We start from the raw sequence: 16,457 nt of genomic DNA, 5'->3' as shown, positions 1-16,457 counted from the left end.
AGTACACTCCTGTGTGGCTGCATTATACTCTATCGAGGACTATGGGGAGTGCCTTGTACTATATGGAGGACTATAGTAAGTCCATTGTAGTACATGGCGGACTGTGGGATGCATTACACTATATTGATGATTATGGGGTGTGTATTATACTACTGTATATAAAGGACTATGCAGAGCATATTATACTATACGAAGGACTATGAGGTGCATTATACTATATGGAGGACTATGGGGGAGACATTATACTATATAAGCAAAATGTTGCATATTTATGTAGTGATTGGATTGTTTACATGGGAACAAAATCATTGTTCTCAGAAGCACATTGCCCAGTGAAAACTGCAGATGTGCTGCTGATAACATGACACTGTATGGGGACAGATTAATCTACTAGTGATTGTTTAGTGCGATCATTCTTCATGAGCGGGTGTAAAGAGGCCGGGAAGCAAGCGACGGATGACTTCAATATTGTCGATAACACTCGTTTAGCAGCCTGAACTCAGCACAGGTAAACACAACCAAAATGTTTCTGTGTAATGGGGCAATATGTATTTGGGGCCCCATTTTAAACCTTTGCTCTGGGCCCCGCTTTGTCTAAAACTGGACCTGCCTGTAATGTTAGTGACATCTCCAGATCTTCATTAGATTACATAGTAACATAGTTAGTAAGGCCGAAAAAAGACATTTGTCCATCCAGTTCAGCCTATATTCCATCATAATAAATCCCCAGATCTACGTCCTTCTACAGAACCTAATAATTGTATGATACAATATTGTTCTGCTCCAGGAAGACATCCAGGCCTCTCTTGAACCCCTCGACTGAGTTCGCCATCACCACCTCCTCAGGCAAGCAATTCCAGATTCTCACTGCCCTAACAGTAAAGAATCCTCTTCTATGTTGGTGGAAAAACCTTCTCTCCTCCAGACGCAAAGAATGCCCCCTTGTGCCCGTCACCTTCCTTGGTATAAACAGATCCTCAGCGAGATATTTGTATTGTCCCCTTATATACTTATACATGGTTATTAGATCGCCCCTCAGTCGTCTTTGTTCTAGACTAAATAATCCTAATTTTGCTAATCTCTCTGGGTATTGTAGTTCCCCCATGCCCTTTATTATTTTGTTGCCCTCCTTTGTACTCTCTCTAGTTCCATTATATCCTTCCTGAGCACAGGTGCCCAAAACTGTACACAGTACCCCATTTGCGGTCTAACTAGGGATTTGTACAGAGGCAGTATAATGCTCTCATCATGTGTATCCAGACCTGTTTTAATGCACCCTATGATCCTGTTGCCTTGGCGGCTGCTGCCTGGCACTGACAGATTATCACCTGCCCTATAAAGGTTTAACAAAGAATCTCCTAATGAATGGTTACAGTGGACAGCTGTGTCTCATATGCTTGGAGATCCCTTTAATCATTCTCATTTTCTTTACTGGAAGTTTGTGTGGTCTCCATGCTGCTCTCACTTTCATTTCTCCAATCTCCCTTCATCTGTTTACCCTTCTTGCTCAATCAATAATGGCTGATAATACAGAATTCACAGGAACTGTTTATGTAAGAGGCTAAAGTCTGTGTATAATATCACATGGACACGTATCACACCGAGCTCTGGAGTCTAACAAAGGATGTATCTCAGAATCAGTAATGTAATGTATGTACACAGTGACTGCACCAGCAGAATAGTGAATGTAGTTCTGGAGTATAAAACAGGATGTAACTCAGGATCAGTAATGTAATGTATGTACACAGTGACTGCACCAGCAGAATAGTGAGTGCAGCTCTGGGGTATAATACAGGAGGTAACTCAAGATCAGTAATGTAATGTATGTACACAGTGACTGCACCAGCAGAATAGTGAGTGCAGCTCTGGAGTATAATACTGGAGGTAACTCAGGATCAGTAATGTAATGTATGTACACAGTGACTGCACCAGCAGAATAGTGAGTGCAGCTCTGGAGTGTCATACAGGAAGAGGCTTGCCGTGTGCTCTGTGTGCTGCCTAGAGAGAGCTCCTGGGAAGGGAGGTAAAGTTTTCCATCCAGGACTTTTTGTCTGCCCCCTTCCCAGGAAAGAAGGCTCATTTTGGGACTGGCCTCCGGGGCTGGGCCCCCGGCTCCCACCTCCCGGTCCAAGTCGGCGGGGGGTGGGAGGACTCCAACTCCGGCTAGGGCCACAAGATCTGGCCAAGGATCCAACATGAAGACCCGTAGGACCCCTGAGGCCGCGGCGGCTCCTTCCCCCGGAGGTAGGCCGAGTACGAGCAGGGGTGCTGCAGCGGTGCCTCTTGGTTGGGGCACCAAGGCGGCTAGAGAATCCGCCCTGGTCTATGGTTCCCGCGTCCATGCGCACCTCTGCGAGTATGAGGACGCCTCAAGGAAGCTAAAATCCCTCTGGGGGGAGTTGAGGGTAGCTAAGGAGAGGTCTGACAGGGCCTCCGGCAATAAGAAGGCCAAGCTATCCGCCGCGGTCAAGAAGATCAAAAAATCCATACAAGACCTGGAAAGCCGGAGATGTGAGATCCTGGATGGCAGCGGGCCCTTCCGTGAAAAGCTAGAGAACGATGACCGGTTCAGAGCCATGGCCGGTGGGGCTCTGGAGGGGTCACGGAGCTCCGGCCAGGTGGTGGAAGAGGATGATGAGGAAGAGGAATGCGAGGAGGAGGTCGTGCCCTACCCACCGCCTGGTGGCCTGGTAAGAGATCTCCAGGCGTCGCATAGCGGAATATGTCATGATCCCAATGGCAGGGGATCACAAAAATGACAAGCACAGATACAAACAAGCTCTAGGGCGATGGAACCTGAGCTGACCGCGACCCTAAACCTAACACACAAATAAAAGTAGCCTGGGAACGTGCCTACGATGATCCTAGACGTCTCGCTCCAGCCGAAGATCTAACTTCCCCTATCAGAAGAAACACAGACCTCTCTTGCCTCCAGAGAAATACCCCACAGCAAATAGCAGCCCCCCACATATAATGACGGTGAAATGAGAGGAAAGCACATACGTAGTATGAAAACAGTTTCAGCAAAATGAGGCCCGCTAAAGCTAGATAGCAGAGGATACAAAAGTGAACTGCGCGGTCAGCGAAAAACCCTTCTAAAAACCATCCTGAAATTACTTGAACTCATGTGCCAACTCATGGTACATGAAAAGCAATTTCAGCCCACTAGAGCAACCAGCAGCAGAGAATCACATATCTGCAGGCTGGACTAAAAACCAAATTAAGCAAAACACAAAACAGGAAAATCCAAACTTAGCTTGTCCAGAAGGTTCTAGGAGCAGGGAGCAGAGGTAACAAGACACACTGGATACATTGATAACCGGCGAGGAAATGCCAGCAAAGCCAGGTTAAATAGGAAACTCCCATATGCTGATGGAACAGGTGGAACCCAGAAACCCAGGAAAGACAAGTCACCCAGTACCATCAGTAACCACCAGAGGGAGCCCAAAAACAGAACTCACAACAGTACCCCCCCCTTGAGGAGGGGTCACCGAACCCTCACGAGAACCACCAGGGCGACCAGGATGAGCCCTATGAAAAGCGCGAACCAAATCATCAGCATGAACATCCGAGGCAACCACCCAAGAATTATCCTCCTGACCATAACCCTTCCACTTGACCAAATACTGGAGTTTCCGTCTGGAAACACGAGAATCCAAGATCTTCTCCACAACATACTCCAATTCTCCCTCCACCAGCACTGGAGCAGGAGGCTCAAGCGAAGGAACAACAGGTACCTCATACTTCCGCAACAACGACCGATGGAACACATTATGAATAGCAAACGATGCCGGGAGATCCAAACGAAACGACACAGGGTTAAGAATTTCCAAGATCCTATAGGGACCGATGAACCAAGGCTTGAACTTAGGAGAAGAGACCTTCATAGGAACAAAACGAGAAGACAACCACACCAAGTCACCAACAAGAAGTCGAGGACCCACGCGGCGACGGCGATTAGCAAACTGCTGAGCCTTCTCCTGGGACAACTTCAAATTGTCCACCACATGACTCCAAATCCGATGCAACCTATCCACCACCATGTCCACTCCAGGACAATCAGAAGGTTCCACCTGACCAGAGGAAAAACGAGGATGAAACCCCGAATTACAAAAGAAAGGAGAAATCAAGGTAGCAGAACTAGCCCGATTATTAAGGGCAAACTCGGCCAGCGGCAAAAAGGTAACCCAGTCATCCTGATCAGCAGAAACAAAACACCTTAAATAAGTTTCCAAGGTCTGATTAGTTCGTTCAGTCTGGCCATTCGTCTGAGGATGGAATGCAGACGAAAAGGACAAATCAATGCCCATCTTAGCACAGAACGTCCGCCAAAATCTAGACACAAACTGGGATCCCCTGTCAGAAACGATGTTCTCAGGAATCCCATGCAAACGAACCACATTCTGAAAAAACAGAGGGACCAACTCAGAGGAGGAAGGCAACTTAGGCAAGGGTACCAGATGAACCATTTTAGAAAAGCGATCACACACAACCCAGATGACGGACATTTTTTGAGGGACAGGGAGATCCGAAATAAAGTCCATGGAAATGTGCGTCCAAGGCCTCTTCGGGATAGGCAAAGGTGACAACAATCCACTGGCTCGAGAACAGCAAGGCTTAGCCCGAGCGCAAACCTCACAAGACTGCACAAAAGAACGCACATCCCTCGACAAGGAAGGCCACCAAAAAGACCTGGCCACCAAGTCTCTAGTACCGCTCCAGCCGATGACGCCACTCCTCAAATGCCCACTTCATGGCCAAAAGTTCCCGATTACCAACATCATAATTCCGCTCAGCCGGCGAAAACGTTCTAGAAAAAAACGCGCATGGCTTCATCACTGAGCCATCGGAGCTTCTCTGTGACAAAACCGCCCCCGCTCCAATCTCGGAAGCATCAACCTCAACCTGAAAAGGGAGCGAAACATCTGGCTGACGCAACACAGGAGCAGAAGAAAACCGGCGCTTAAGTTCCTGAAAGGCCTCCACAGCCGCAGGAGACCAATTAGCAACATCAGCACCCTTCTTAGTCAAATCCGTCAAAGGCTTAACAACACTAGAAAAATTAGTTATAAAACGACGATAGAAATTAGCAAAACCCAAGAACTTCTGTAGACTCTTAAGAGATGTAGGCTGCGTCCAGTCACAAATAGCCTGAACCTTGACGGGATCCATCTCAATAGTAGAAGGGGAAAAAATATACCCCAAGAAAGAAATCTTCTGGACTCCAAAGAGACACTTTGAGCCTTTTACAAACAAGGAATTGGCCCGCAGGACCTGAAACACCTTCCTGACCTGCTGAACATGAGACTCCCAGTCATCAGAAAAAACCAAAATATCATCCAAATACACAATCATAAATTTATCCAGATATTTACGGAAAATATCGTGCATAAAGGACTGGAAGACTGAAGGAGCATTAGAAAGTCCAAAAGGCATTACCAAATACTCAAAATGGCCCTCAGGCGTATTAAATGCGGTTTTCCACTCATCACCTTGCTTTATTCGTATAAGATTATACGCACCCCGAAGATCAATCTTAGTGAACCATTTAGCCCCCTTAATGCGAGCAAACAAATCAGTCAACAATGGCAAAGGATACTGATATTTTACGGTAATCTTATTCAAAAGACGATAATCTATACAAGGCCTCAAGGAACCATCTTTTTTGGCCACGAAAAAAAAACCTGCTCCCAAAGGGGACAAAGATGGACGGATATGTCCCTTTTCCAAGGACTCCTTAACATAATCCCGCATAGCAGTATGCTCTGGCACTGACAGATTGAACAAACGACCTTTAGGAAATTTACTGCCTGGAATTAAATTTATAGCACAATCGCAATCCCTGTGAGGAGGAAGCGAACTGAGCTTAGGCTCCTCAAAAACATCCCGATAGTCAGACAAAAACACAGGAATCTCAGAAGGAGTAGATGAAGCGATAGAAATCGGAGGTGCATCATCATGAACCCCCTGACAACCCCAGCTTAACACAGACATTGATTTCCAGTCAAGGACTGGATTATGAGTTTGTAACCATGGCAGACCAAGTACTAGAACATCATGCAAATTATACAGTACCAGGAAGCGAATCACCTCCTGATGAACGGGAGTCATACGCATGGTCACTTGTGTCCAGTACTGAGGTTTATTCATAGCCAAAGGTGTAGAGTCAATTCCCTTCAAAGGAATAGGGACTTCCAGAGGCTCCAGACTAAACCCACAGCGATTGGCAAATGACCAATCCATAAGACTCAGGGCAGCGCCTGAATCCACATAGGCATCGACGGAAATGGATGATAATGAACAAATCAGAGTCACAGACAGAATGAACTTAGACTGTAAAGTACTAATGGCAACAGACTTATCAACCTTTTTTGTGCGTTTAGAGCATGCTGATATAACATGAGCTGAATCACCACAATAAAAGCACAACCCTTTTTTCCGCCTATACTTTTGCCGTTCACTTCTGGACTGAATTCTATCACATTGCATTATCTCAGGTGACAGTTCAGACGACACCGCCAAATGATGCACAGGTTTGCGCTCCCGTAAATGCCGATCAATCTGAACAGCCATAGTCATAGACTCATTCAGACCAGTGTTATGGCTGGCAATCAGGCAACACAGCGTGCAGTAATCAGCGCACATACAGAGATCTGGCAATAACCAAAAACAATAGGACGAGCTCTGAGACGTGGAATCTCTGTAGACTGCAGTACCTGATCTATCCTCACACAACTATAAGCAGCAGTGGATTGCGCCTAACAACTACCTATGCAACTCGGCACTGCCTGAGGAGCTGACTAGCCTGAAGATAGAAATACAAGCCTGACTTACCTCAGAGAAATACCCCAAAGGAATAGGCAGCCCCCCACATATAATGACTGTTAGCAAGATGAAAAGACAAACGTAGGAATGAAATAGATTCAGCAAAGTGAGGCCCGATATTCTAGACAGAGCGAGGATAGCAAAGAGAACTATGCAGGGGCAAAAAGACCCACCGTGCCGAACTAACAGCACGGCGGTGCACCCCTCTGCTTCTCAGAGCTTCCAGCAAAAGACAATAGCAAGCTGGACAGAAAAAAACAGAAAACAAACTAGAAGCACTTATCTAGCAGAGCAGCAGGCCCAAGGAAAGATGCAGTAGCTCAGATCCAACACTGGAACATTGACAAGGAGCAAGGAAGACAGACTCAGGTGGAGCTAAATAGCAAGGCAGCCAACGAGCTCACCAAAACACCTGAGGGAGGAAGCCCAGAGACTGCAATACCACTTGTGACCACAGAAGTGAACTCAGCCACAGAATTCACAACAGTACCCCCCCCTTGAGGAGGGGTCACCGAACCCTCACCAGAACCCCCAGGCCGACCAGGATGAGCCACATGAAAGGCACGAACAAGATCTGGGGCATGGACATCAGAGGCAAAAACCCAGGAATTATCTTCCTGAGCATAACCCTTCCATTTGACCAGATACTGGAGTTTCCGTCTAGAGACACGAGAATCCAAAATCTTCTCCACAATATACTCCAATTCCCCCTCCACCAAAACAGGGGCAGGAGGCTCCACAGATGGAACCATAGGTGCCACGTATCTCCTCAACAACGACCTATGGAATACATTATGTATGGAAAAGGAGTCTGGGAGGGTCAGACGAAAAGACACCGGATTGAGAATCTCAGAAATCCTATACGGACCAATAAAACGAGGTTTAAATTTAGGAGAGGAAACCTTCATAGGAATATGACGAGAAGATAACCAAACCAAATCCCCAACACGAAGTCGGGGTCCCACACGGCGTCTGCGATTAGCGAAAAGCTGAGCCTTCTCCTGGGACAAGGTCAAATTGTCCACTACCTGAGTCCAGATCTGCTGCAACCTGTCCACCACAGAATCCACACCAGGACAGTCCGAAGACTCAACCTGTCCTGAAGAGAAACGAGGATGGAACCCAGAATTGCAGAAAAATGGAGAGACCAAGGTAGCCGAGCTGGCCCGATTATTAAAGGCGAACTCAGCCAACGGCAAAAATGACACCCAATCATCCTGGTCAGCGGAAACAAAACATCTCAGATATGTTTCCAAGGTCTGATTGGTTCGTTCGGTCTGGCCATTAGTCTGAGGATGGAAGGCCGAGGAGAAAGATAGGTCAATGCCCATCCTACCACAAAAGGCTCGCCAGAACCTCGAGACAAACTGGGAACCTCTGTCAGAAACAATATTCTCAGGAATGCCATGTAAACGAACCACATGCTGGAAGAACAAAGGCACCAAATCAGAGGAGGAAGGCAATTTAACCAAGGGCACCAGATGGACCATTTTAGAAAAGCGATCACAGACCACCCAAATGACCGACATTTTTTGAGAAACGGGAAGGTCAGAAATGAAATCCATCGAAATATGTGTCCAAGGCCTCTTCGGGACCGGCAAGGGCAAAAGCAACCCACTGGCACGTGAACAGCAGGGCTTAGCCCTAGCACAAATTCCACAGGACTGCACAAAAGCACGCACATCCCGTGACAGAGATGGCCACCAGAAGGATCTAGCAACCAACTCCCTGGTACCAAAGATTCCTGGATGACCGGCCAGCACCGAACAATGAAGTTCAGAGATAACTTTACTAGTCCACCTATCAGGGACGAACAGTTTCTCGGCCGGACAACGATCAGGTTTATTAGCCTGAAATTTCTGCAACACTCTCCGCAAATCAGGGGAGATGGCAGACACAATGACTCCTTCCTTGAGGATACTCGCCGGCTCAGATAACCCCGGAGAGTCGGGCACAAAACTCCTAGACAGAGCATCCGCCTTCACATTTTTAGAGCCCGGAAGGTATGAAATCACAAAATCAAAACGAGCAAAAAATAACGACCAACGGGCCTGTCTAGGATTCAAGCGCTTGGCAGACTCGAGATAAGTCAAGTTCTTATGATCAGTCAATACCACCACGCGATGCTTAGCACCCTCAAGCCAATGACGCCACTCCTCGAATGCCCACTTCATGGCCAGCAACTCTCGGTTGCCCACATCATAATTACGCTCAGCAGCAGAAAATTTCCTGGAAAAGAAAGCACATGGTTTGAACACTGAGCAACCAGAACCTCTCTGTGACAAAACCGCCCCTGCACCAATCTCAGAAGCATCAACCTCGACCTGGAACGGAAGAGAAACATCAGGTTGACACAACACAGGGGCACAGCAAAAACGATGCTTCAACTCCTGAAAAGCTTCCACGGCAGCAGAAGACCAATTAACCAAATCAGCACCCTTCTTGGTCAAATCGGTCAATGGTCTGGCAATGCTAGAAAAATTACAGATGAAGCGACGATAAAAATTAGCAAAGCCCAGGAATTTCTGCAGACTTTTTAGAGATGTCGGCTGAGTCCAATCCTGGATGGCCTGAACCTTAACCGGATCCATCTCGATAGTAGAAGGGGAAAAGATGAACCCCAAAAATGAAACTTTCTGCACACCGAAGAGACACTTTGATCCCTTCACGAACAAGGAATTAGCACGCAGTACCTGGAAAACCATTCTGACTTGCTTCACATGAGACTCCCAATCATCTGAGAAGATCAAAATGTCATCCAAGTAAACAATCAAGAATTTATCCAGATACTCACGGAAAATGTCATGCATAAAAGACTGAAAAACAGATGGAGCATTGGCAAGTCCGAACGGCATCACCAGATACTCAAAATGACCCTCGGGCGTATTAAATGCCGTTTTCCATTCATCTCCCTGCCTGATTCTCACCAGATTGTACGCACCACGAAGATCAATCTTAGTAAACCAACTAGCCCCCTTAATCCGAGCAAACAAGTCAGAAATCAATGGCAAGGGATACTGAAACTTAACAGTGATCTTATTAAGAAGGCGGTAATCAATACACGGTCTTAGCGAACCATCCTTCTTGGCTACAAAAAAGAACCCTGCTCCCAATGGTGACGACGATGGGCGAATATGTCCCTTCTCCAGGGACTCCTTCACATAACTGCGCATAGCGGTGTGTTCAGGTACGGACAAATTAAATAAACGACCCTTAGGGAATTTACTACCAGGAATCAAATCGATAGCACAATCACAATTCCTATGCGGAGGTAGGGCATCAGACTTGGACTCTTCAAATACATCCTGAAAGTCCGACAAGAACTCTGGGATGTCAGAAGGAATGGATGACGAAATAGACAAAAATGGAACATCACCATGTACTCCCTGACAACCCCAGCTGGTTACCGACATAGAGTTCCAATCCAATACTGGATTATGGGTTTGTAGCCATGGAAACCCCAACACGACCACATCATGCAAATTATGCAGTACCAGAAAGCGAATAACTTCCTGATGTGCAGGAGCCATGCACATGGTCAGCTGGGCCCAGTACTGAGGCTTATTCTTGGCCAAAGGTGTAGCATCAATTCCTCTCAACGGAATAGGACACCGCAAAGGCTCCAAGAAAAATCCACAACGTTTAGCATAATCCAAATCCATCAGATTCAGGGCAGCGCCTGAATCCACAAACGCCATGACAGAATACGATGACAAAGAGCACATTAAGGTAATGGACAAAAGGAATTTGGACTGTACAGTACCAATAACGGCAGAGCTATCGAACCGCCTAGTGCGTTTAGGACAATTAGAAATAGCATGAGTAGAATCACCACAATAGAAACACAGTCTGTTCAGACGTCTGTGTTCTTGCCGTTCTACTTTAGTCATAGTCCTGTCGCACTGCATAGGCTCAGGTTTACTCTCAGGCAGTACCGCCAGATGGTGCACAGATTTACGCTCGCGCAAGCGACGACCGATCTGAATGGCCAAGGACATAGACTCATTCAAACCAGCAGGCATAGGAAATCCCACCATTACATCCTTAAGAGCTTCAGAGAGACCCTTTCTGAACAAAGCCGCTAGTGCAGATTCATTCCACAGAGTGAGTACTGACCATTTCCTAAATTTCTGACAATATACTTCTACATCATCCTGACCCTGGCATAAAGCCAGCAGATTTTTCTCAGCCTGATCCACTGAATTAGGCTCATCGTAAAGCAATCCGAGCGCCAGGAAAAATGCATCAACATTACTCAATGCAGAATCTCCTGGTGCAAGAGAAAACGCCCAGTCCTGTGGGTCGCCGCGCAAAAAAGAAATAATAATCAAAACCTGTTGAATAGGATTACCAGAAGAATGAGGTTTCAAGGCCAAAAATAGCTTACAATTATTTCTGAAGCTCAGGAACTTAGTTCTGTCACCAAAAAACAAATCAGGAATCGGAATTCTTGGTTCTAGCATCGATTTCTGATCAATAGTATCTTGAATCTTTTGTACATTTACAACGAGATTGTCCATTGAGGAGCACAGAGCCTGAATATCCATGTCCACAGCTGTGTCCTGAAGCACTCTAATGTCTAGGGGAAAAAAAAGACTGAAGACAGAGCTAAGAAAAAAAAATGATGTCAGGATTTCTTTTTTCCCTCTATTGGGAATCATTGGTGAGGCTCCTTGTACTGTTATGGCTGGCAATCAGGCAACACAGCGTGCAGTAATCAGCGCACATACAGAGATCTGGCAATAACCAAAAACAATAGGACGAGCTCTGAGACGTGGAATCTCTGTAGACTGCAGTACCTGATCTATCCTCACACAACTATAAGCAGCAGTGGATTGCGCCTAACAACTACCTATGCAACTCGGCACTGCCTGAGGAGCTGACTAGCCTGAAGATAGAAATACAAGCCTGACTTACCTCAGAGAAATACCCCAAAGGAATAGGCAGCCCCCCACATATAATGACTGTTAGCAAGATGAAAAGACAAACGTAGGAATGAAATAGATTCAGCAAAGTGAGGCCCGATATTCTAGACAGAGCGAGGATAGCAAAGAGAACTATGCAGTCTACAAAAAACCCTAAAACGAAAACCACGCAAAGGGGCAAAAAGACCCACCGTGCCGAACTAACAGCACGGCGGTGCACCCCTCTGCTTCTCAGAGCTTCCAGCAAAAGACAATAGCAAGCTGGACAGAAAAAAACAGAAAACAAACTAGAAGCACTTATCTAGCAGAGCAGCAGGCCCAAGGAAAGATGCAGTAGCTCAGATCCAACACTGGAACATTGACAAGGAGCAAGGAAGACAGACTCAGGTGGAGCTAAATAGCAAGGCAGCCAACGAGCTCACCAAAACACCTGAGGGAGGAAGCCCAGAGACTGCAATACCACTTGTGACCACAGAAGTGAACTCAGCCACAGAATTCACAACAGACCAGCAGGCGCAGGGAACCCCACCATAACATCTTTAATGGCCTCAGAAAGGCCATCTCTAAACTTTGCAGCCAGAGCGCACTCATTCCACTGAGTAAGTACCGACCACTTCCGAAATTTTTGACAATAAATTTCTGCTTCATCTTGCCCCTGAGAGAGGGCCAACAAAGCTTTTTCAGCCTGAATCTCTTGGTTAGGTTCCTCATAGAGCAAACCCAATGCCAGAAAAAACGCATCCGCATTAAGCAACGCAGGGTCCCCTGGTGCCAATGCAAATGCCCAATCCTGAGGGTCACCCCGCAGGAAAGATATAATTATCTTGACTTGCTGAGCAGGGTCTCCAGAGGAGCGAGATTTCAAAGAAAGAAACAACTTGCAATTGTTCCTAAAATTCAGAAAACGAGATCTATCTCCAGAAAAAAACTCTGGGACAGGAATTCTAGGTTCAGACATAGGAGCATGTACAACAAAATCCTGTATATCTTGAACCTTAGCGGCAAGATTATTCAGGCTGGAAGCCAAACTCTGGACGTCCATGATAAACAGCTGGGATCAGAGCCATTCAAAGATTAAGAGGAGGAGGAAGTAGCCAGGCTGCAATAAGGCTAGGCAGCAAACTCTGAGGGAAAGAGAAAAAAAAAAAAAAAAAAACTTCCTCAGACTACTTATCCTCCTACTTCAGCCAATACAATTAACACTTTGTGGGCCGGTTATACTGTCATGATCCCAATGGCAGGGGATCACAAAAATGACAAGCACAGATACAAACAAGCTCTAGGGCGATGGAACCTGAGCTGACCGCGACCCTAAACCTAACACACAAATAAAAGTAGCCGGGGAACGTGCCTACGATGATCCTAGACGTCTCGCTCCAGCCGAAGATCTAACTTCCCCTATCAGAAGAAACACAGACCTCTCTTGCCTCCAGAGAAATACCCCACAGCAAATAGCAGCCCCCCACATATAATGACGGTGAAATGAGAGGAAAGCACATACGTAGTATGAAAACAGTTTCAGCAAAATGAGGCCCGCTAAAGCTAGATAGCAGAGGATACAAAAGTGAACTGCGCGGTCAGCGAAAAACCCTTCTAAAAACCATCCTGAAATTACTTGAACTCATGTGCCAACTCATGGTACATGAAAAGCAATTTCAGCCCACTAGAGCAACCAGCAGCAGAGAATCACATATCTGCAGGCTGGACTAAAAACCAAATTAAGCAAAACACAAAACAGGAAAATCCAAACTTAGCTTGTCCAGAAGGTTCTAGGAGCAGGGAGCAGAGGTAACAAGACACACTGGATACATTGGTAACCGGCGAGGAAATGCCAGCAAAGCCAGGTTAAATAGGAAACTCCCATATGCTGATGGAACAGGTGGAACCCAGAAACCCAGGAAAGACAAGTCACCCAGTACCATCAGTAACCACCAGAGGGAGCCCAAAAACAGAACTCACAACAGGGATAGCCCCCGAGCAGGTGGCTCTCCCGTCAGATTCTGGCCCTTCAGGGGACAGCGGGAGCGAGGGGGAGGATGAGGATGGTGGGAGTAGTAGCAGTGAGGGGGGCTGCCTCGTCATGCAGCAGATCCGGCAGATCGAGTCCCCGATCCGTTTTAACCAGCTGAGGTTCGGGGATGAGATCTGCGAGGACGAGGCAACCAGGAGGGGGATGAAGAGAAAGGCCAAGAAAAGGAATAAGCAGAAAACATCAACTGTGCAGAAATTCGTGTATGTCCCCCTCTCTGGGGCCCCCCGATCCCGCTGTGCGGCACCCGCTACCCACCCCGGCTCGGCCTCTGTTGTGGGTCCGCAGAGAGGGAGCGGGGAGATTACAGGCCATGACACGCAGGGCGCTGCCTCTGTTTGTGGTAACGGAGGGGGTAGTGATGTGTCTGATATGGAGCATGATGTGGAGGGTGGCCCAGTGGTGGGCAGGAGAGTGACAGCCGGGACCGCATCTCCGGCGGTGAGTGCTGGGGTGTCTGGTTCCCCCACTTACGGATCCGTTAAAGCTGGATCGCTTCTGGAGACCCAGGCACCTAGTAAAGTAAAGGGTGAGGGGCCTGCGGCTCCGGCTGAACAGGCTCATAAAAAGAAAATGGTGGAGGCTCCCATGGTGGGGTCTGCGGTGAAGTCGGGGTCTCCTGCATTGGGGGCATCGCTGCTGGTGGATGCTGAGGGGGAGTGGCCTAGCCTGGGGCCATCCGCTGGAGTTGCTGTGGCCAGGCTGTTTGTGGCCCAGGGTGTGGTGGTGGGGGGTGCTGTGCCTCGGGGGGCTGGTACCGCTGGGGGGATTCCTGGGGGTGGATCCAGCTCTGGGTCAGCTCTGGGGGTCCCGCTGCGGCCGGTCTCAGGGGGCGTGGCCTCCTCGGCACCCGCTGCCCATGTAGGAGCAGCTTTGGATAGCTGTGCTGTGCAGCTGAAGGCTGGGGGCGTGGCTTCCAAAGCAAAAGAAAAAAAAATGGTCTTAGCTGCGGTCAGCAATAGTGCAGGAACTGCAGCTGCAGCAGATAGCAGCAAGGGCGCCTGCCTGGCGGGGTCCCCTGTGTCGGGGGGCTTACCTGCGGTGGGGGCTCTGGCCACAAGGCAGGATGGAGCTGGAGGCGGGTCTGCTCCTGACTTCCTACCTGCCAGTGAGGGAGGAAGCTCTGTGCCTGCTGTGGTGGAAGGTCAGACAGTGCTGCTTAAACCCAATGGCAGCAGGACTCTTAAAGGGACACAAGCGCTGTGTGTGCCAAACCCCCCCAGCAGGGAAGATGCCACCAGTAGGTGGCTGTAGCAGTGGGAAAACAAAACCTGGAAATACCCAAAAGGTGAGGCAAAATAATACTGACCCCAGTGTGCATGTGAGTGAGAGTGCGGTGACTGATGGAGTGGATGAGGAGGGTGCGGGTATGGAAGTGTCTGTGGTTGAGGATGCGAGTGGTAGTGCGTCTGAGGTGGCAAGTGTGAATATCGTGGCAAGTGTGAGTACGGTGTCTGATGGTAGTGGGAGAAGGGGGGAGGGGGCCGGTCCATCTGCCCCCCCGGCCACAGGTCCTCTGAGTTATTCGGGGGTGGTGGCTGGAGCCTCGGGGCCTAATCAAGGGGTTTCCTCGCCTCTGGACCTCAGGGATAGCGTCTTGCGGCACCGTTTCCTGGAGGCCCTCAAAAAGGGAGAACGGACGATCGAAGTAGAGGGAAGAGTGGTGGACTTGGCCTTTTGGCTGGATAGACACGGCCTGGCTGCCTTCCAAGATAAAAGGGAAGGGGAAACGGTTTGGTCCCTCCCGACAGCCGGGCAGGGGGTGGCCAGGCGGAATGTGGTCCGTCTTCGGTGGAGGGGCAGTGAAGCGTGCCCGCCAAGGGCGAGGGTTGTGGAGCTCCTTCTGAAGATGGACTTCAGGGCAACAGACATCTTTGCCCTGATTCATCCGTTTGGCACCTCCTTCTTCGATGTCAGTTTTGTTCGGCCGGAGGGCTTGGAGCTTTTCTGGTCGAATTTTGAACTGGCAAAGGGGGAGCCCGGCTGGCGAGACTTTGCCGTGCAGGCGGTGTCTCGTCAAAATAGTGTAAAGAGGGTGACCGTTCTGACAAGTAACGAGTCACTCTCTGGGGTCGACATAATGACGTGGCTTTCCCGTTATGGGGAAGTCACCGAGGTCCCTAAGAAAAATAGGGACGAGTTTGGCATTTGGTCAGGGGGCTGGACCTTCATGGTAAAGTTGAAGGTTTCAGGAGGTACGGTCACCCACATCCCCTCCTCAGCATTTCTGGGGAGGAACAGAATCCAGATCTTCTACCAGGGGCAACCGAAGGTCTGCCACAGGTGCGGTGATCCCCGCCACTTCAGCGCAGGCTGCAAGGTGCAGAAATGTGCCTTGTGTGGCGGGGTAGGCCATCTTGCCGCAGCCTGTGGTGACATTAGGTGTCACCTGTGTGGTGACCTAGGTCACCCGTATAGCCGCTGCCCCCGTTCCTTTTCCAGCACCATCTCTGGCCCGGCAGGGGGGAGCCCCGAGGGGGTCCCTGGTGGTGCAGCTTCTGCTGGGGCTGAGGGTGGAGGCTTGAGGGGAGCTGAGGGGTCAGTGAGGAAAGGCGAGGCTGGTACATCTGCCCACCAGTGGCAACAGGTGAGGCGCCGTAAGGGCAGGGGGCAGGATAAGCCTCAGGCAACTGGCGTGATGACTGCCCCCAGCCTGGACGCGGCAGCCGAAGCCTCTG

At 48.7% G+C, this 16,457-nt stretch overlaps 1 protein-coding gene across 1 annotated transcript in view; it reads right to left on the bottom strand.

The window, feature by feature from the left end:
• Nucleotides 1-14,906, bottom strand: part of LOC138661584 (complement C2-like) — a 43,748-nt gene extending 28,842 nt beyond the window's left edge. The window contains exon 1 of the mRNA XM_069746397.1: nt 14,816-14,906. The gene's annotated coding sequence lies outside the window, so the exon portion shown is untranslated. The remainder of the gene's footprint in view (nt 1-14,815) is intronic.
• Between the last annotated feature and the right edge of the window lie 1,551 nt (nt 14,907-16,457).

Source organism: Ranitomeya imitator, chromosome 2, assembly GCF_032444005.1.
Source record: "Ranitomeya imitator isolate aRanImi1 chromosome 2, aRanImi1.pri, whole genome shotgun sequence".
Lineage (NCBI taxonomy): Eukaryota > Metazoa > Chordata > Amphibia > Anura > Dendrobatidae > Ranitomeya > Ranitomeya imitator.
This window is presented reverse-complemented; position numbering and strand designations above follow the sequence as displayed.